This window comes from Anoplophora glabripennis, unplaced genomic scaffold (assembly GCF_000390285.2).
Source record: "Anoplophora glabripennis isolate ALB-LARVAE unplaced genomic scaffold, Agla_2.0 scaffold440, whole genome shotgun sequence".
Taxonomy (NCBI): Eukaryota; Metazoa; Arthropoda; class Insecta; order Coleoptera; family Cerambycidae; genus Anoplophora; species Anoplophora glabripennis.
Window position 1 is genome coordinate 211,023 of NW_019416629.1, and position 23,169 is coordinate 234,191.

Consider the following 23,169-nt stretch of genomic DNA (forward strand, 5'->3'; position numbering starts at 1 on the left):
GCATAGCACTCCAGAGAATATAGATACTAACTTTTTGTATATGTAACACTTAGTTTATGAGTCCTTCCTCAGGATTAAAGTGATGGGTTTATATTTAACATTAAGAGCGATAGTCGACATCACCAAAATAATGCTCCATAAGCTAAGTGTGTTGCAATAAATAATGTATAGTTGAAATTTTACTCAAATATGACAATGGCAGGTACTTAAAATTGTAAACATAATTCAATAAAAATAATTAATAATTCAATTATTGAAATTTACTTTTGTGTTCTTTTAAATAAAATTATGAACACCATCCTGCCTTGGAATAATTTTCGAAAAATAGTAAAATTCTCTGAACAAAAGTAAAAAATGTACCTACTGATAACTAGCTAATGGAGATCTGAAAAAAAATTACAGATTACCACATTGGCTTTTATTTTTTGTAGAACATTAATTATTTGAACCATCAAATCAATTATCAAATTTTGCAATTCATATTTCAAATTTTAATTTGGAGTATCTCAAAAATTTAAAACTCACTACAAAGACTATTTGGAAAGTTTTGAAAATATGTCAGTTATTTCCATACCACATACAACGGGTACAAGCTCTGCTGCTCCGTGACTTTCAGCCAAGGCTAGATTTTAGTAGGTTACTCCATACAATGGGACATAATAACAATTATTTGACAAAAATTTTATTACTGATGAGTGATGAGGCAACTTTTTCACAAGAAGCAATTATTAATTTTCACAATGAACATTTTTTGGTGGACGAAAATCCACATTCAATAAGAGATTGTCGTTTTCAGCATTCATTTTCGTTGAATGTATTGGACCATACTATTTACCAGCTCGATTTACTGGTAACTTGTAAAATCAGTTTCTAGCCGAAAAATTAAATGATTTATTAAAAGCGCTAATTTCTGGTTTATGCACGATGGTGACCCAGCTCATTTCAGCCGTGTTGCTCGTCAGTGCCTCGACAACACCTTTCCTATTCGTTGTATCGGACACGCAGATACCCAAGCTTGGCCAGCGCGCAGCCCCGATATGAATCCTCACGACTCTTTTGTATGGGGTCACTTCAAGTCTCTTGTGTATAAGACACCTGTTCTAGATAAAAACGAGTTACAAAATCGAATAATTCAAAGCTGTGATGTCATACAAAATTCTCTAGGAATTTTTCAACGAGTGAGACAATCAATTATGAAATGATTGGAATCATTTTATCAGAATCTTTTATCAGAAGGTGGCCAGTTTCAACATTTGCTTTGATTTTGTGTTATTGATATGATTGTTGTTTGTAGTTGCCGGTCATTTTTCTAATAGGTTAGTATAAGTCAAAAAATTCAAGACAACTATTTTGTTGTAAAATGTTAGGCGAGTCCGAAACTGATAAAATTTTTTAAAAATCCATTGGCGGTCTACATTTTATGACGAAAACGTCGAGTGACTCTCGCCTAACTACGTCACTGGCGGCAGATAAAAATTGATTTTATCCTAAAAATGCAGCTATTTACCAACGTACAATAACTGCTAAATTTTAAGAACCTAACATGATGTTCCAAATTTATTTCAAATATTAATGAATTTTTTAAAATTTTCAACATCCTGTATCTCGGAATCTAAGTGTTTATGGGAACTTTTTTCTTTAAATACCATAAAAAATTGTGTCCTGAAGTTATGGACCATAGTTACTCTGTAGTACTTAGCAATATTTCTATTTCAGTAAAATACCTGTTCAGTAGGTACCTGTGATATTCTTAGTAAAAAATTGCAAATATAACTGTGTGCGAAAAGTACTGTAAATTATGTTTCGAGCTATATTCTATATCACAACAAATTATAGTGCTTAGATCTACAATTGCTTAAGCTGTTACTATTCATTTTTTCCTTCAATAAATTCTCTAAATAAATAATTTTTGTCAATAAAATGTAGATACAAATTGCTGTTGTGGTAGAAGTAATAGTCTTTGGTTAAATGAATATGAGAACATTAAATATCGATTTAGTAAAAAACAATTTGTGGTAGAATAAATATTTAGTAATATGTGACTTTCTAATGTTATGTATTTCTTTTATCATCATACAAATCTTGGTAGTAGTGTGCATGTATATAAAAATATTTTCTTGTTACATATTTTTCAAAACTCTCCTATTTATTGATCTTTATACTAACATTAAATATTGAAGTAACTATTAGAAGAAGTCTACATTTATAACTCGAATTATCTATATTCTAGCGGTTTCCTCAAGATAAGATAAAACATGCCCACATAATATAAATATAGGACGATAAAAGTACGATTTTATATAATAAATTAATATAATAGTTGTTTATATACCTATATATTGTTATAAAAAAACCTTATATCTTTATTTTTTATTATAGTTCGATACAGGGCGGACCTCCCAAAACAAGAAAGTCATTCACGTTTCAAATATGCAAAAATACATACCTACCTTTTTACTTTCTTATTAAATTAAAACCACCTATATTTGTTAGATAATTATTTAGATAAGTTTGCTAATTATTTTGCACACATTGAGAACGTCGATTAAATTTTGTAAGAATCTTTAAAACAGCTCTTTGAATTCTTTATTTTCAAAACCTAATGAAAATGAAAATCTGGCTTAAAAAGCTTTACCGCCATGTGCAGTTTTGCATGCTTTGTTACTTCTCAACTAAATTAATTGACAAAATGTAAGCCAATATGAATAATTAGTACCTACATAAAATAGTAACTATTAATAAAAAATTGGTATATAGGTATTGATATATTACGACAAAAATATTGACATCTCGTGGCAAGGCTCATTATTAAATTTCGTTGTGACTTAGGAAATGTTCGATTAAATGAAGCATAATTAATTAATTTATAAACTACACCACTGTGTTGCAAAAACAAATATGTATCAAACGGAACTTTAACATTATATTTATCGCAATGGTAATTATAGCAGACATAGCTATTAACTATTGAATTGTAAAAAATAAGGGTGACTGAATTAAAATGTTTCAATATTCTTTTTGTTCAGCAGTAGAACAAGAATTAAGTGAAAGCGTTTTGACGCGGTCGTCCTTGTGCTTGTATTTATTTACACTTAATAAATAACTATACAGGAAATAAATCAGGTCATAAATGTGTCTTAAGTGCTTATTTTTTAAAAATTAGTCGTAAAATATACAAATATACAAACTTTATCCTGACCAACATGATTAAATACTCTAGCTAGAGATTCAAAATTTAATGGGAAAGCCGTCAGAACAAACAGCGGTTTTTCCCCAGAAAAATTGGAAACAAAATCGGAAAAATTCAGAACATTAACAAATATCAACTAATAAGACCCCGAAATTCTTTAATATTACTAATTCTATTTAATAAAATAAGCAGTTTTATTATTAACAATAAATTTTACTACTCTTTTAAGTTAAATTATTTTAGCAAACCAGGTTAGGGTTTATAAAACCAAGAATAGGTAGGTATGTACCTACATTTTATATTTTGACCAAACTTACGATCACAATTTGAAACGAGCCGCCACTGAGCTAACAGATGTTTAGTGAAATATTGTTATTTAAAATTTTATCAGAGTATATTATCAAAAACTTTTCATTTGCATATTCATTTACGCTAAATTATGAAAATAATATTTATTTTAAATAAAAATAATATTTAAGGGACCTTGTTCCAAAATATATTGACTACTTTTCAAAATAGTTACTTAATTAGGAAATTATAAATTGTGTCCCGATTTATAAGGCCGGTGTCCCATGCATCCGAATTCCGACGATACGAAGATCCGAAAGTGTTCCTATTGGTTAATATACATTCAAATTTTTACCGCTCATTTTCATCCGAAATTTTTAAAATTCATACGACGTCGGAAAAAGTAGAAATAATTTTAACTTTTGTCCGAAATCGTATGTTTTTTAACCTCACTTTTTAAGTTTTTAACATACTATGATTGTTGTTTGATATATTTACAGTCAAATAAATGTTATATATTATAATGTCGAATGTAGAAAATATAATACTACGTATATTTTCTATGATATATACCTATTATTGATATATGATATATGATATATACATACCATTTAAAAATGTTTCACCTTCATCTTGTAATAAATTCCATGGTTCTATACTTCATTTCTATGAGATTAATTTCGGATGCATGTGAATTATAGTATTATCATTCGTTTGAATTAAAATATTTTCGGATATCGTACATCGGAATTCGGATGCATGGGACACCGGCCTAAGTCCTAAGAATTTAAGAAATACATTTTTTAACAACGCATATCTTTTGAAGTTTACAAATAATTTTAATGAGACACTAGAAAGCAGTTAGAGGAACACAGAGACGGAAGACAAAAACATGCAGAGAAAGAAGCTAAATAAACTATTCATCGAAAAATGCACCAATCAGACGAATCTGGATAAGTCATTAACATGGCTTCTGTAGAACTAAAAGAGGACGGTACAAAGGTCCAAATTTCGTCATGGCACCCGGGACGATTCCAAAAGAAGAAATCGGTGACGCTCTGGACACCATGTGTTGACGTTCGGCATCAGCCTCAAGACGTGGTGGAAGAAGCAATCGCTCAAGCAACACACGAACTACCAGTGTATAAGATCAAAAACAATCCATTCAAACAACTCGAGACTCGAGATCCTTTACTATCTACCGAAGATACACAAATCAAAAGTATCACTGCAACCAAAAGTGAGTGAAGTTAGATCAACCGCGTGACCCGACACGTCATTAAAGACATACAGTTAAATATCATGTCAAAAACAGTGGAGATTATAAAAAAGATCAAGGGATGATGTCAAGGAAACTGTGTAAAGGAAACTTTGGAAGAACTTCATAAAGGCTCATCACAGAAGGGTAAGAATTTAGTAGAGTTGACAAGAGCATGTACCAAATGGACTTCTTTCTCCCTTACAGTTACAGAAATAAACTGAAGAAGCAGCTGTGATATAATCCCCAGCCTTGGCAATGTCTATATGAAAAGTTTCTAGTAAAAGACAGATTCAACAACTCTAAATCGAAAAGTTCAGATATATTGACAATACATTTATCACATGGCCTTGTAGATGTAACAACATAGGATTTCTAGAAAAACAAAATCCCAGGAGGTCAAGCCAAAAGATCATGTGAATGAGGTGTTATCAGATTTCAAATAAAAAAATTAATTGCTAATAGTTTTTTCAAAGATTGGCACGTAAAAGAGTTTTTGATAAAATGGCGACGAGTAATTGTACATTAGAGAACCCCAACTTGTTCGAGATAGCAGAAGTTATAGTTTATTCTATTTTTTAAATTTATTATGTTGATGGTCTGTACATCTATAAATCTGAACAAGTTGTACTTACATATGTAGCTAATATAGATTATATGCATGGCTGATGTTTACGAGCGGCAACATGGTAACAACGAGATATATCTGGTAGCAGTTTATTACCAGTAGCCTGATACGAGAAAAACTGGAATCTACGTCGTTTTAGAATTATAAATTGTAATTTTATAATTACCATGACCAACTTTGAAAAGGCATACAAAGAAATATGATAATGGACATTATTCTCTAGTTTTTCTGAATTAAATATTCCGATTAATAAATACTTAGATCATACCATGAAATTAATACAAATGGGAGTGGTTATTAATTGTGTTGAAAATATTGCGGAATGCAATTGCAAATACAGGTAAACTATATATTACACCCGTGATAAATTCTGGAAGGACCAATATGAAAACTTTTTTCTGCAAACAGAAATCTACTATTTCGTACAAATTATTGAATGTGTTAGCTGTTAGCTATATTAATACAGGTATTTTTAAGATTGTTGTATCTCTTCTGGTTCAGTAGTAGTAACATTCGGAGAAGAGATTTTTAAATAAACATAATAGTTTTCTTTTTTCTTTTTGAGTATTTCGCTATTGAGAAAAATTTCCTAGATGTCAACAAGGACAGTTATGTGTTGGTTGGACAAATGTATGTATTTATTTATTTTAATTTGAAGCATTTTTAATAAAACTTTCCAAAAATAATATTTAACATGCATGAATGACTTGATTAACAAAAACGTCAAGAGCAAAAATATTTTTTTCTTCGAAACAATTAAGATACCTTTTTCCTCTGAAAAAGTGTAGAACCCTCAAAAATCGCACAAAATGTAAAAATACCAATATACGTTTTTAAAAGTTGAATTATTTAATATCAATTCTGCCACACGAATCAAACAATATTTGCAAGGTTTCTTGTCCAGTCAAAATAAACTACATATTAAATTTTCGACTATTTTAAAGTATTACGTAACTATTTTATTTTCGTTGCAAATTAAGTTATCAAAAATTCCCAAATTAGCAAACTGTAAACTGGCTTTGAACTATTGAACTCCTTCAAGAAATGACGAAAATCAAACGAGATTTTGCACTTTTTCACTTTGCGAAATTTTTTATCTCGTAGTAAGACATTGATCCTGTGATTAATATAATAAATATAACAACAGACTGGAAAATTTTAAACGTTCAAATGAAATAGCTCGCCGTTCTAAATTTAAATAGCTGAAATATGTAAGTTTATACTTATCCTCTGTTCCTATTTATTTCTCTAGGGAAAAGTAATTCAAAACAAGTTTAAATGGACGAGACATGAATATACTTTCTCTGTGCGGGGGTTATTCGTGCAACATTGTACACCTTTTCTTTCTTTTACTCTTATATTCGAGAAAAAATAAATAGTAAAGACCAAAATTTACTTTGGAAAAAAAACTGTTACATTTCAGATATAAATCAAATCTGTATGTCTCTTAGGATTACATGTTAAATTTGAATGAACGAACTGTCTCTAACAGTACAGGATATGTAACCTAAAAAGTTATCTAAGCATTAAATTTATGGTATATTCTTTACTTAGTTTTTTCAAAATTTTCTTGGAAAATAAAAACGTATACACCAGTTTTACATGGTTAGAATGTCGATTAGATAAAACGCATTTACAATATGTTTCTCATTTGTATAGAGTTTAGAAAATTTTACAATTAACGACATATTATGGCAAATAGTATTAACACGGCATATATTAACTGGATCACCTCGATTATTCCATGCATAATATGCGTTTCATTAATTTTTTAAAGCAATACTTGTTTGCCACGATAAGCAACTGTTTAATAATCGTTTTATAATCAGAACTGTAGGCAAGGCGTACTGTCACATTTATCCTTAATTGGTTTCTAGAACGTTTGCTACCCAGTATTTAAAAAAACAATAAGTCGATATTGGGAATTTGTAACCTATTCTGTAAGGCCTTCCTTTTCATAGGTTGATTTAAAGTCTTAGAGAATGACTATTTTCAGAAACACATTTAAAAATAAAAAATTCAACACAAAAAAAAATAGCTCTACGTAAATTCAACATCTTCATAAAACATTACAAAGGTACTTCTAACAATTGCATTGCATATTATCGTAAAATTAACTATAAACAAATCGTTATACCACTAGACACAACAAGCTTGTCCATAACGGGGATTACGCAATTCTTTAGTTACAGCTTGAAGTGTAGGTATAATTTGGAGGAGACAATCTAGCGATGGTATTATAAATAACCGTTATACGTGATTTGACTATTCCATCGGAGTATTTTTGACAAAAAGGTCAAGTCAATCCGAGCCGCAAACGAAATTTGTGGTTTTTATTTGTAGCTCTTTTTTGAAGTCGTTACGATTTTTAATTAAACTAAATGAGATTTTACTTTTTCTGAGTCTGCACTAGATGATTTGAAATGTTACTTAGTAGTGGAAATATTGCTAATACGGTAGATGGTATACAACGTGCGATTATTTTTCTTAGTTGAGTTATTTTATTGCAATGCCTACTGACATATTTTTACATTATAGCAATTCTGAAAACCTTATATGACTTTTCATTTCGTTCGTCCAATATTTTAAACTTTATTTTAAAACTTTTGCCACGTAGACAGAATTCATGTCTGTATTTACCCAATGCATACACTTATATACCAAATTTATCAAGAAATGTTTACCCGATAAGAAGTTTCCCAAGAGAAATTTACTACAAATACATATTTTAAACGGGGAACACCAACATAACCATTTATATAATTTAAATTCTTTGTTTCTTATGAAGTTTTATCATTATGATTAACCAGAAATAGATTTAGAAAGAACAAAAGTTTTATTTTATTTGACCTTGATCAGTTAAACGGGTTTTACATTTAACAATTTTTGACCAATTTTACAAATTTCTGAAGTAATCAGCACAATTCGCTATGCTTGTTGCATCTACTAGGGGTCTACGTAATAAAATTTAAATGAATTAAATGAACTGATTTTTCATTAAAACCTTTTTATATTCCCATTAAATTCGAATATTTTTTGGTAAAAGTTATGTTATTTCCGTTTCAATTTATCAATAATTACTCATCGTGGGTTAATTTTTAAATTTTTGCGTCGTTAGTAAAAATAGTTTCAAATAACATAGTTTTTATCAAAAAATTATTCAAATTAAATGGAAAACGAAAATCGATTTCCAATTTTTAACTTCAAGAGCTCTTCAAATAAAAAATATGTACACAATATGTGCACAAACTTTAAAGCGTCATTCTTTGAGTGATTATAAAATACAGTGAAGATTTAAAAAAATAATAAATCGAAAATTGTCCGTTTTTTCGAATCAAATGAAGGTGTCCTTTTTCTTGAAAATATTACAAATAGTTACAAGTAGTGGTCAAATTTTAAAGAGATCCAGGGGCGTAGAATTTCTGAGGTTTACAGAGTGAGCAACCCTAAGTCTCCGCTCCTGGTAAACGTATTTATATTCGAATTCAGTGAATTTTTACATTTAATTAAGTAAATCGGTAGCCTAAGTTTCATCAATCTGTATCAAACGCTTTCGGAGATATTTTATAATGTTTAAAAAACTATGTGTTTTAAAATAACATTAAATAATATAAAATAAATAAAATTAAAATAAAAATAACAAATGAACCCCAATCTATTAGCAGATCTATTTACATGGCCTAAAGCTTGTGCGCGTACTTAATTTACACCCTGTATATAAATTCGTGACGTTGTTTATGCAGTTCTACCTAAATCTTTTAGATTCCAACCATTTTCCCTTAGATGCTTCAATAAACTGGTCATATATTGGTCAAATTTAGGGCAACCCACTTTTTAATCAAAAATAAATCATGATAATAATAAAACATAAACCATAGCAGACATAACTGTCGATTAAGGCAACTGTAATAAACACGTATATGTATTGTATTTTTAAAATATTTAAAATTAATATCAGAATATAACTAAAATTGGTACCATAAAAAAAAATATTGTCATTAAACGTTCCCAAAATTGATCAATAACACAGGCCGACAAAATTTCAAAAAAAAAATTCCAGAGATCAGACACTACGCTTCCGAAGGCATTTGGCGCGCTGAATCCGAATCTGGCCTCAAAATTGATCCATCACCCTAGGTTTCCGAGATATTCTAACCTAAAAGTGCAAAAAACACGTACTTTTGCTATATTCAAGGTTATGTAACTTGGCGAAACATTTTTGGCTGAAAACATCATTGGAAACGACTATCTTTCCCCTTCAAAACGCATTTTTTTATTTGGAAAAAGCTCTATTTTTCGCGGAGATATCGTCAATTTAAGATGACCAGTATGGCTATATTATTACATCATGGCTAACCCCATAACACTGAGCGCTGCTAGCCCTAATTGTTAGGAACGTTAACCCCAAGCCCTATAACCCCACAACACTAAGCGGAGCGAGCCCTCATCGTCAGGAAGGTTAACTTCAAGCCCTATAACCCAATAACACTAAGCGCTGCGAGCCCTAATCGTCAGGAAGGTTAACCCCAAGCCCTATATGTCTGGAAGGTTAATCCCAAGCCCTATAACCCCACAACACTAAGCGCTGTGAGCCCTAATCGTCAGGAAGGTTAACTTCAAGCCCTATTACCCAATAACCCATAATACCCATTAATTGTGTTATAGGTCGAGCCATGGTTTAATAAGGTAGCTATACTGATCATCTTTAATCGACGATATCTCCGCGAAAAATAAAGCTTTTTACAAATAAAAAAATGCGTTTTGAAGGGGAAAGATAGTAGTTTCCAATGATATTTTCAGTTTTGAGAAAAAAAATTTTTTTCGCCAAGTTACATAACCTTGAAAATAGCAAAAATACGTGTTTTTTGCACTTTTAGGTTAGAATATCTCGGAAACCTAGGGTGATGGATCAATTCTGAGGCCAGATTCGGATTCAGCGCGCCAAATGCCTTCGGAAACGCAGTGTCTGATCTCTGGAATTTTTTCCTTGTTGGCCTGTGTAATTTATAACCAGTTCTATTTACCTTCAAGTAAGTACAATGTCTAACTGGGATTAAAGCCGTTTTCCCACTTTTCCCACGCCACGAGGTGCGGAAAGTGAGTCTAACTGTCATTGTTTTGCTTTAACATAACCACAGCTAGCTTGAATTCCAATGCTCTTCTTGCCAGTTGGCATATTGATTTATGAGGGAAAAATTAGCAAAAACTTGCGTCGAGAGAAGGCGCTTTTACTTGGTCAATATACAGTGTTTTTGAAATAAGTACGTTCCTTGAAAATGGTGATAGATGGCAAGAAAATGAGCAACTTTTATTAAGCAAGTGATGTCAAATTCCTTATGTTTTCGAGAAAATTTATTAAGAAAATTAATCATAAATGTAAGCCGACCCTGTCATCTTGTGTGTTGCAGTATTACTTAGCCCACGGTCCGTAAAAAAGACGGTCGAGTAACAGCCAGAAATTATGGGCGTGGCTTATCTCATACTACGTCACAAGATGTCTAACCTTTAGAATTCATGTTTGTTTACAATGCAACTTAACTAGTATTTTTGCATTTTTCCAAGTATTTAAGTAAATCGTTCATAGTTGTTTGGGTATTCTGCAGTAATTAGTTAGTTATTGATAATTGTTTTTAATAAATTGATGGTGTAGTGTTTAATATAGACTATTAATTTACCACGTAAAAATGCCATGAGTGAGGTGTAGTGTTATAATTTGTAATAATAATTTTCATAGTGCTAAACAAGACAATTTAAAAACTTTATTTAATGCGTTTCCTAAGGATAAAAGGCTTAAAAAGATATGGATGGAACGGTACAAAAGACGCGATTTGTTTAATCATATAACTAGACATGTTTGTAGTACACATTTTGAAGACTCAAACTTTGAACGCGATCTTCAAGCAGAGCTATTAAGTTTATCATCAAGAAAAAGAGAAAACAGGTTATATGTTAAATTTCTAGTTTAACTGATTGTATTCATTTCAAAAGGACTAAATTTATGGTTATTGTTGTATAACAAATTGATGTGATTGTTAGAAAAGCGATTGGAAATTTTAAGTATCTATCGAAATGTGATTTTAATATTTTTGTAGACTTGACAATTTTTCTTAAAATTAAATGTTATGTCAAAAGTAACTATAATAACTTTTCCTCTTTATCCTTTCCTTTTATTCCTCCATTTAACTCCGAACACCGAAAAAACTCTTTGGAGACTAAAAACTAATGTATAGTTTACTTGTAAAAACTTTTTAAGAATTTTTTAATTCGGAACATCAACTGGAAAAGGATAAATATGATAACTAATTGGTACGTACAAAAATAATTATGTTGCAGTCTATTATAAAGTACTTTGGTAAGTTATTTAAAATTTAACTAAAGACAAAAGCAGATGCAATAAGATCATATAAATTGCACAGTTTTTATTTTGGAGCCAAGAGAATATTAAGATAGGTCTAAATTGTTTATATATTCACTTCCCCTCTTTATTTTATTAGAGTTTATGGATATTAATAGATATCTGTAATAAAATTAACACAAATTTTAGGTTAATTATGTAACCAAACGTCAAAATTGGTGACCGATAGTGATGTGTATTCAAGACAATTTCACATTTCATCCTTTTATTTCCAAATTCCGATTCAGTGTGTATATAAAGGTAACACTTTAGACTCAAAATACCTGTTAATTAACCATAATCATAACTGATTAAATTTATTATTTTATGTTAAAAGGAGCGTGGTACAAGAAAAGTGGCAATTTCAAATTTGCCTCTTATTTTCTTATGGGATATGCAATGAGTCAGAAAGAGATGACGGTTGAACGAAGATAAACTGAGGAATTTGGTGACGTATTTGTTTTTTATTGGCCGATTGACTTATGCGGCGACCGTCTCTTTACGGACCGTGTACTTAGCCGGCATATAAAATATTACTGGTGTGTTCCAGCAACGATTTTCAGTGAATATGTGTGTGTTTTCCCAACAGAATCTTGACCGTCGTTTGGAAGCATGTTTATTAGCACATTTGAACAATTTTTGTAGAGCATATCGTCTATTGTTTTCTTTTTTTTAACATTTAAAACCTAATCAGTTGCTTGCTTAATAAAAGTTGCTTATTTTCGTGCCCTATATCACCCTTTTCAAGGAACGCACTTATTTCAGAAACACCCTGTATAGTGACACAAAAGAGGAAGCTAGACTTCGCGATGTTACATGACAGGAGTGTTAAGTATTTTAATTATGTTCTTTTCTTCTAGGGTGACGAGTGTGGATTTACACACATCTGATTAGTATTAGATTGATCATAATCTAAAAATTATTAAATCGTTTATTGGAAGCCTCGGCTCTGCAGATACTAACCGATAAGCCAATAAGAGTCAAGTGGTTCGTTTGTGGACAATAACAATCGTTTACAAAAATTAAGGACTATTTAAATGAATGTCTCCTTTGACTTTTTGACTCGATAAGATAACTATTAAGGACGAGTTATCAAAAGCTCAAAGGGTTAAAAAATATGGTTTGTTTATATTTATGCACGCACGTTTCCTTGAAGTTTGGTATGGAGATTATCCAACATGTCCTTATTTTCATGTTTCCTGCTGTAATGCTCCAGCGATAACCTTATTACTAAAAAATCACGAAATCGGAATAGTTGTATGTTTGCGCTTAGCAACAAATAAACCATTAAAGGACGCCAATTTAATTGGAGATAAATGTTATAGCATGCAAGTCTCATGATTGCAACACATTAATACATCGAGAAACAAAAACAATAACACGTCAGACGTTCTCTAATTGTTGATAGTAGGTTAACCTAAAAACTTGATGGTGGGACCGTATCACTTTGGGTTTTATTGACACGATAGTGTCGTTTCTCATATACAGTGCCTTCATAAATGTCCCAGACCAACGTGACCGGATTCGTTTTAGCCCTCAATAAATTTGACATTTAAGTTGGCATTTCAGAAATTATCAAGAAAAAGTTGCCAGCTAGGATCCTAGATAAAACGTCAATCTAGAGGCGTTCGTAACTTTTTGTGTATAATGCCTGTTCTTGTTTGTACAATTTAGTAGTGTTTACTAGTATTTCTGTGCTTTTCTACAAAATCTTTTTTGAAAAAAAAAAAATCAAAGTTTTAACATAAGTTAAACGAATATTTTAAGGTTATGTTTCATTCGTTACTTTCTTATTTCTTGCAGATTTGTGTAAAAATGCCGTTTACAAGAACAAGACGCATTTATTTTGGTCTGACCTCTTTGCAATCGTGTATGAAACGATTTGTTGTAGCGTTTTCTGATGGTAATACTGTATTTAAAAGATATGAGGAAAAACATGTCGACAGGTAGGCCTACTGTTTCAAAATGTTGTTTAAGATATTCAACAAATGGTGTGAGGTCCTTTTACATTGACAATTTATTGATCAATTAATTCATGAAGTCGCTTCATCAAGAAATTGGACAAGTGTAATGCACCAAATAACTTCATGAATTTATTCATCAAGTTCTTGACGAATTAGAGCAGGTTCTAATTTTCGTCAATTTCTTCGTGAAGTTCGGAAGTACCAACCCAACAGATTTCCAGCCTCAGATCAGTAATGGGGTTATGTTATTGGAATATGTAAATAATTGTGTGGCGTCGTGCTAGTTTTGCATTGTTTTTACTGATTTGTTACTTACAAATATTTATATAATATGTGTTAGAACGGTACCGCTGTTGTATCACTACAATTATGAGTGGAAAGATGTGACATTTTTGAAATTTATTTGCTTCTTTGATTCATTGGTAGAACTGATTCATACGTCAAAAAACTTGACAAAGTCTGTAGCAGTGTAAAACCACACTGTGTACCAATAAATTCGTGAATTAATTCAAGAAGAACTTCGTCAATTTATTCATCAATAAATTGTCAATGTAAAACAGCTATAAGAAACCTGTTTCGCAGTTATGTACTCAAACAGGTACCGTGACAAACTTAATATAGTTTGAATTATGTAAATTTTGTAACATAGAACTGGTTAAAAAATAATAAAATAATTTTCAAAATTTTGATTACAATTCCTTTAGAATATATTTTTTTATCAACATATAAAATCTGACAGATTTACGCTGGTTAATTTGTGTATTTACAAGAAATAATTGTCCATATTATATTGATAATATTTCAATCAACGTATGTGCGTCAGCGCATAATCTAAGGGGTAGTTCTAACCGGAAAGGCAGTTAAAAAAAATTAGTTCTAAAAGTTAAAAAGGGCAGTTGCGAAATTTAATTATTAGAAGTACACATCCTTTCTTATTTGTTTGTATAAAAAAATGCGTGTCTGTTATTTGCACAAATCGAATTTTCCGGGCGCTTTCTTTGAGCTAGCATAAGGTGATTGATTTTTGGGTAGTTCTTAAAATTCCTTAGATTATCCCCTGATGTCCGTAGGTGTATCAGTTGGGACTTGTCACAAGGCATTGAAGCAGCTGCATACTGCATATGCATCCCTAAAAGGTTTCTATAGACTCTTTTAGTATGACGTCATATATTTAGGCAACCCGTAACAAGTTGTTATAGTTAAAAATTGTACAGACCGAGTCTGACCCTTGTGTACTATTTCATAGATTCTACAAAAATGATCAACTTCAAATTAATTTATTTTTACAACAATTTGGAAGTATTTAAGAACAACCAACACGTGTTTGGTAAAATAGATACACTAATATGCTTAAAACTTACAAAAAACGATATAAAAGAATATTCCTAAATTTAAATAAAGTAAAAATTTAACATTAGCCGTGTTATTCCTAATGATCATACTCGGAAAGAATAGCCTCATACGCAGGTGAGATCTTGTTGATATGTTATCTCCGTCATCATTAGCGTAGTTTCCTTTGTTTTGTTTAATCTTGGCCTTTTTTAGTTCTACTAAGTATTTTTATTGTTTTTCTTGATGTTGTACTGTGTCAGTGTGTTTAACCAGTGTTTTTTTCTTCAAGTGGTTTATTCTAGACGTACTCTTAACCACAACCAAACTTCTTGAATGATATCCTGTTGCGAGGCTACATTGCTTACATGAAATTATCTTTAATGCGCATGCTCAGTAACATTGAGATAATTTTAAATTATTAATTACTATAAAAGTCAATATTGTCCTATAAATTTAAATATATAGATTCTATAATTCTATTAGTTTGTCACTTGGGGTTTGAAAGTTCTTAAATATTTCTAATATTGTTAGAATATCGCAATATTTAAGGTCATAACAAAGAAGTCATTTTTTAGCGCTTATGTCCAAAATACATAAGGTCGAAAATCGATCTAGTTAAAATATTGAGAAATTCTTCATGACAATGTGCTCTGTGGGGTTACCTATTATTTGACATATGTGACGTCACTACTAAAAGGTCTATTGTACAAGAGTTACAGTCTCCTGATCACAACAACGAGTACGATATTGTGGATGATTTAATGAACATTTAAATAACGATAATTTCTTAGACCTGACGTTTTAATCCGATCAGGCATAGGTACATTTGTCTGATTATGTAAACAGTCAGAATTATAGAACTTGTGTTGAAAGAGACTCAAGTTACGTATACAAAAACATTCCCATCTTTAGAGCCTACTTTTAATGTGTAAGAAAATTAAATACTAAACAATTAAAGTAAAAACTGGTAATACAATAGGTGAAGAGTAATTCACAGCGTGTTAACATGTTAACAGTATATTAATGAATGTCTGTCTCAGGAGTATTCTGTCCGCTTCCAAATCACAATGTTTATATTGAAATAGCGCCTATTCATTACTTATAACCCAAACAAAGTCGTCTAAGGCTGGCCGGCTATGTTGAAATTCCAAACGCCAATCTTGTACCGCTTACAAATGTGTTTATATTTCGCAAGCCGAAGGGCTCTTGCCCATAAATTAAAATGCTTATAAACATACAGAGGTATATTGTAGCTTAAGAGAGAATTTTTAGTTCTCAATCTAATTTGACACAGAATAGATCTGAATAAGTGAATAAACAATATCATTTAATTTTTAGTGTTTTAGTTCTACCCATAATCCCAACAACTTAGGCCATAAAATCTGCACAATTTTATTGCAAAAACGTTACATCCTCGGAAGATCAGTAGCAGTTTCAAGAAGACGTATAATGGGCCCAATTTTTTTCCGAGAAGTAATAAATGGAGAACGATACCGTAACATTTTATAACAAACCTGGGAATTAATGCGACGATAAACTGCACCATGGGTATTTTCAACAAGATGGAGCTACAACACATACTGAAGCAGAAACTATCTTCAGGAATTTCATGGTGATAGATTGGTTACATCCTCTTCATGCATTTGAAGAGCTATATGCAGCAATTGAACGTGAAATAAACAATATAACTCCGATTCATCTTGAACGCGTTTTAGAGTGCTTGAAACGTAGAGTAAATATGTTTGAAAAAACGGAGAGGGTCATTTTGAATATCTATTATAAAGATTGATATAATAAATTTTTGTTATCTGAGTAAAAATCTTTGTGTTTATGTTAGCATTGTAAGGTAAATTAATATATCTATAATTTATATTTAAATNAGTGGTTTATTCTAGACGTACTCTTAACCACAACCAAACTTCTTGAATGATATCCTGTTGCGAGGCTACTTTGCTTACATGAAATTATCTTTAATGCGCATGCTCAGTAACATTGAGATAATTTTAAATTATTAATTACTATAAAAGTCAATATTGTCCTATAAATTTAAATATATAGATTCTATAATTCTATTAGTTTGTCACTTGGGGTTTGAAAGTTCTTAAATATTTCTAATATTGTTAGAATATCGCAATATTTAAGGTCATAACAAAGAAGTCATTTTTTAGCGCTTATGTCCAAAATACATAAGGTCGAAAATCGATCTAGTTAAAATATTGAGAAATTCTTCATGACAATGTGCTCTGTGGGGTTACCTATTATTTGACATATGTGACGTCACTACTAAAAGGTCTATTGTACAAGAGTTACAGTCTCCTGATCACAACAACGAGTACGATATTGTGGATGATTTAATGAACATTTAAATAACGATAATTTCTTAGACCTGACGTTTTAATCCGATCAGGCATAGGTACATTTGTCTGATTATGTAAACAGTCAGAATTATAGAACTTGTGTTGAAAGAGACTCAAGTTACGTATACAAAAACATTCCCATCTTTAGAGCCTACTTTTAATGTGTAAGAAAATTAAATACTAAACAATTAAAGTAAAAACTGGTAATACAATAGGTGAAGAGTAATTCACAGCGTGTTAACATGTTAACAGTATATTAATGAATGTCTGTCTCAGGAGTATTCTGTCCGCTTCCAAATCACAATGTTTATATTGAAATAGCGCCTATTCATTACTTATAACCCAAACAAAGTCGTCTAAGGCTGGCCGGCTATGTTGAAATTCCAAACGCCAATCTTGTACCGCTTACAAATGTGTTTATATTTCGCAAGCCGAAGGGCTCTTGCCCATAAATTAAAATGCTTATAAACATACAGAGGTATATTGTAGCTTAAGAGAGAATTTTTAGTTCTCAATCTAATTTGACACAGAATAGATCTGAATAAGTGAATAAACAATATCATTTAATTTTTAGTGTTTTAGTTCTACCCATAATCCCAACAACTTAGGCCATAAAATCTGCACAATTTTATTGCAAAAACGTTACATCCTCGGAAGATCAGTAGCAGTTTCAAGAAGACGTATAATGGGCCCAATTTTTTTCCGAGAAGTAATAAATGGAGAACGATACCGTAACATTTTATAACAAACCTGGGAATTAATGCGACGATAAACTGCACCATGGGTATTTTCAACAAGATGGAGCTACAACACATACTGAAGCAGAAACTATCTTCAGGAATTTCATGGTGATAGATTGGTTACATCCTCTTCATGCATTTGAAGAGCTATATGCAGCAATTGAACGTGAAATAAACAATATAACTCCGATTCATCTTGAACGCGTTTTAGAGTGCTTGAAACGTAGAGTAAATATGTTTGAAAAAACGGAGAGGGTCATTTTGAATATCTATTATAAAGATTGATATAATAAATTTTTGTTATCTGAGTAAAAAACTTTGTGTTTATGTTAGCATTGTAAGGTAAATTAATATATCTATAATTTATATTTAAATATAAAAAAAAATAAAAAAAAAATAAGAAAGCACTGGAAAAATTTTTGATTTATTAACAATATTTTCATAATCTCTGACAAAATGGACTACAAAGGAGCCTATATTTTTAAAACGACATCTTTCAGTCAAATGTTTTTTTAATATAGAATGGAATAAAAATTCAAAATATTTTGAAAAGTATGATTATTTTGTAAGTAAAAATGTAAAAAATAATAATTACTTTCTATTGAAAACGTATTTTGCAAATTAAAGTTCAATGTTTGTAAAGAATTGTAATATGTACTCCACTGGACTCATTTTCTGTCTAGGGAATTTTGTATTAATCACTGAGACTCCATTGTAGTTTGATTGCCTAACAGTCGCGGTCACGTGGGACTCGGACATTTATGAAAACACTTTGCAATTGGTTTCAAATTCCTATTTTGAAGCTCCCAATAACAACTTTTCTGAATTCCGAATATACAATAATTTCATTTTAGCGAAAAATTTACGAGTTTATTTCTCTGTGCCTGGATTTGTGCTATGCAATTAAAAACAGTTGTCTAAACCATTTCCATAAAATCCAAAAACACCCGATCTGATCGTAGTTTCCGAAAACCCCACCACTATTAGCTTAAAATGAAGTGAGATAGTGATAGTTTAAAAGTTAAACGTACAAAAAACTACCTACACCTCGACCAATTCATCTTGTCCCGACTGATCTTTTTGACACAGGAGTTAGTTTCATTAATTGTTTTTCTCAAACAAATTACAAAATTCCCATAAGCTTTTATAGGCACTGCAATTAATTACTTAAACTCAATGTTACCTATACTTTTTTAAACACGTTCGTTTTTAAATAAATTATTTATACATTTTCTTTTGTTATACGACTGTAAACTTAAGGAATTTTTACTATTGTTCTGATGACTCCACCACTTTTAAAAATTCCACTTAGTAACAGACATAATTCTAGAAATGGTTTTACAATTGCGTGGAACGTCTAAAAACCCGTTTAAGTAATCTGTAAAACAAAAAATTAATTGATATTGCATTTAAGTTTTCTAAATTGCAGTGTCTTTGCTCTGGACACAAAAACGTTTATCCTTTTTAAAATCATATCTTTGATCTGCGATTTTTTTTTAGTGTAACCTTATTTAGAAACAGGAAAACAATATGCATTGATATTTTTTAATATAATTAAGCGTAACATTAAACTACATTTTATTTAATACAACCTTGTCCTAGAATGAAACAGAATTTAATAACAGTTATTTAATTGAATTACATCCAAAAAATATTTAAATAACTAAAAATAAATTATTGCTTTATTACCAAAGTTTATGTAAAAGCAATTCTAAGACTGAGGTATTACAAAAGATTTCCAAACCCAGACTTGATACTGTGTACACGGACAAATTTATCGTAATTAATATTGAACGGTGTAAATCTGAAAGATTTTAGTTATAAATGAAAGATGATGAAGCCTAATTATTAATTCCCTGAATATTTGTAATAAAAATGTGCAACTCAATTTACGTCAGGGGGATACTGATTGCGTATTATTCGTGGAAACATACACGTAGTATTTTCTAAGTATATCATAATTTTAGGACGTTGCTCCTTGGATTACCGTGCGCTCCAGTTCTAAAGTCACTGGTGAGATAAAAACTGATTTTTTTTTACTGAAATACTGATGAATTTATTTTACAAATATGTCCAATGGTGTATGCGTTGAGCTTTATAAAAAATAATCACGAGTTTTACGCCATTGGGTTTTTATAATTCGATATGACTAAGTAGAAAATCCCATTTATACAGGGTGTTTCTTAAGTAGAGGTGAACAAAACCAGGGGCGTATTCTGTGGCACAAAAATAAGGGTATTTTGTTATATAAATGTGACCACTTAGGATAGCATAGTCCAGCTAAAGCGTGTCAAAAATTTAAATTAAAAATCAGTTTTTAAGTTTTAATTTCTAAACCGCTCGAGATAATTTAACCTAATTCGGTGTGCATATTTAATACGACGGTAGGTATGGAACAAAAAATTACCAGCTTTAGAAACTTACCAATGGCGGAGGTGTGGGTATCAACGATCATTATTTGCCAAAAAAAATACCACCCTGTATAATATTACAAATAAAATAGGTCATCATATGCGTCATTGTATTATCTTCACTTTTTGTTTCTTTACACTTTTTTGTATTCCAAACTTAAAATAATAACAAAATAATTAATAAACAATGGAATTACTTTACTATGATTTATTATAACAAATGTTGGAAATGGCCACCTTCAGCCAAAATATATGCTTCAGATGTTCTTGAAATTGCAGCTCGAACACGTGCAAAAATTCCAGGAGTACCTAGCTCTTATTACATCACAACCAGCTATAATTTGTAAACTAATGTCTTGAGATGTCCCCAAACAAAAAAATCAATTGGGTTCATATCGGGTGATCTGGGTGGCCAAGGTTGACCCAGTGCTTGAGTGTCTCGTTCAATCACGCTATTACCGAATCTTTCATTTAAAAATTCACTAGCCCCATCGTGCATAAACCACATTCTTTCTCTTAGCGCATAGAGAACGTCGTCAGGTACATAATTCAGATAAAACGTTTTCAAGAAAATGTATGTAGGAGACACCGGTTAAAGTGCTTGGTAAAAAGTAGTGCCCAACAAGAAAATTTCCAATAATACCCACCCATACATTCAAAGAAAACTGATGTTGAAATCGAGATTCCATTGTGGCATGAGGGTTTTCATCAGATCAAACGTGTTTATTGTGGAAGTTCATTATAGCATCTCTAGAAAAATTAGCTTCGTTGATAAACAATATGCCAGCGGTAAAGTCAACATTTTGTTCAATTTTTTGCAAAATCCAGTGGCAAAATTGTAGGCGAGCAGGATAGTCTTGCGGGAGTAAGGCTTGAACCCTCTGTCTGTGATACGGGTATAACTGTTGATGCTTCAGAACGGACCAAACTAATTTATAATTCACATTAAGATTTGCAGCGATCTTCATAATACTAGTATTTGGTCTTCTTCAATTTCGTGTAGAATAGCTTCTTCCAACTCAGGCGTTCTAACACTCAAAGATCTTCCAGGAATTGGACCTTTCTGAAATGAGCTTGATTCCGAAAGACGTTGAAAAATATTTCTGAACATTCTTGGAATTGGAGTTGGATTATTTGGAAATCTTGTAAACCATATTGGCCTTTCAGCATTTAAATATGCATAAGCCATTATTAAAACTTAATCTTTTAACAAAATAAGCTTAATTTAACAATACACAATATTAAATAAGATGACGGCTTATTGACATAGCTTCTCGAAGATATGTTTAAATAATTTAAGTAATTGTAAAAATTGTAATTAAATCAATTTTGGAATACAAAAAAGTGTAAAAAAACAAAAAGTGAAGATAATACAATGGCGTATATAATGACCTATGTATTTAACTTGAAATATTATACAAGGTGATATATTTCTTTTGGTAAATAATGATTGACGTTACCCACAGCTCCACCACTAGAAAGTTTCTATAGCTGGTAATTTTTTGTTTCATTCATACCTACTGGCATACTAAATATTCACCCCAAATTTGGTTAAATTATCTCAAACGGTTTAGAAATTAAAAACTGATTATTTATTTTAATTTTTGACACGCTGTATCTGGACAATGGCTGTCCTAAGACCCCACATTTATACAAGAAAAAACCCTTATCTTCGACCACAGAATACGTCCCTGGATTCCTGACCTCTACTTAAGAAACACCCTGTATATGCAAACAAAATAATAATTTCCTGAACATTTGTGGCTAATAGACTATTTGTAACTGCACTGAAAATAAATAACTCCTTAACAAATATAAAAAAATGTTGAGGAAAACTATCTAAAAATTCTAGATTTTTATCAGAGACAATTTACTAACATCGCACGATCTCGGAATTCTTTTAAAAATAGATTAGATGCCTATCTTTTAATAATAAAAACCGTATTTGATACATTCATGCGAATAAAATGTGTGCTTAATACAGGACATACCATCAAGATAACAAGTGAAAAAATGTGAATAAGAAGCGAATGAATTGTCAAAATTCATCAAATATCTATGCAGAGATGGTACCTTCAAAATATAAAAAAAACTAAAAGAACAATTATATGCTAAGGAAGGGTAGACACAACGTAAAGTTTTGTTTAGCTTTCCCTTAGATTTTTCATGAAGAATTACCGTCATTTCATGCGTTTAAAATTCAAATGAAAGGCGTATGTTATACAAATATGTATTTACTTCCTTATTAAACCGGTTTTCCTCTTAATATTTGCCTAACTTCCAAATACAAAATAATATGCATGAAAATTAATTTCTATATTAGATACATTGTGCTAATCTTGTCTGGGTAATAGGCCTAATTATGTTTACATTACACTAAAATATGGACTACATTTGTCGCATGAGTAAATAGCGTATTTTAACTTTCATTTTTTTGATACTTGTAATTTTGTAATAACATAATAAAGTATCTCTATAATGCATAGCAACCAAGAAATTTACTTTCGCATATAATTCGCACATAAAACAGATAAGTGAAACTATTTATATTTCATGTTCTCGTTGGACACTAATTAATTTGCAACATAATTTTATCAACTGTTAAGA

The 23,169-nt window shown here is 30.8% G+C and overlaps 1 protein-coding gene across 2 annotated transcripts in view; it reads right to left on the bottom strand.

Annotated features, from left to right (window-relative positions):
• Positions 1-23,169, bottom strand: part of LOC108909348 (activating transcription factor of chaperone) — a 77,667-nt gene that overhangs the window by 1,232 nt on the left and 53,266 nt on the right. The gene's annotated exons all lie outside the window — the stretch shown is intronic.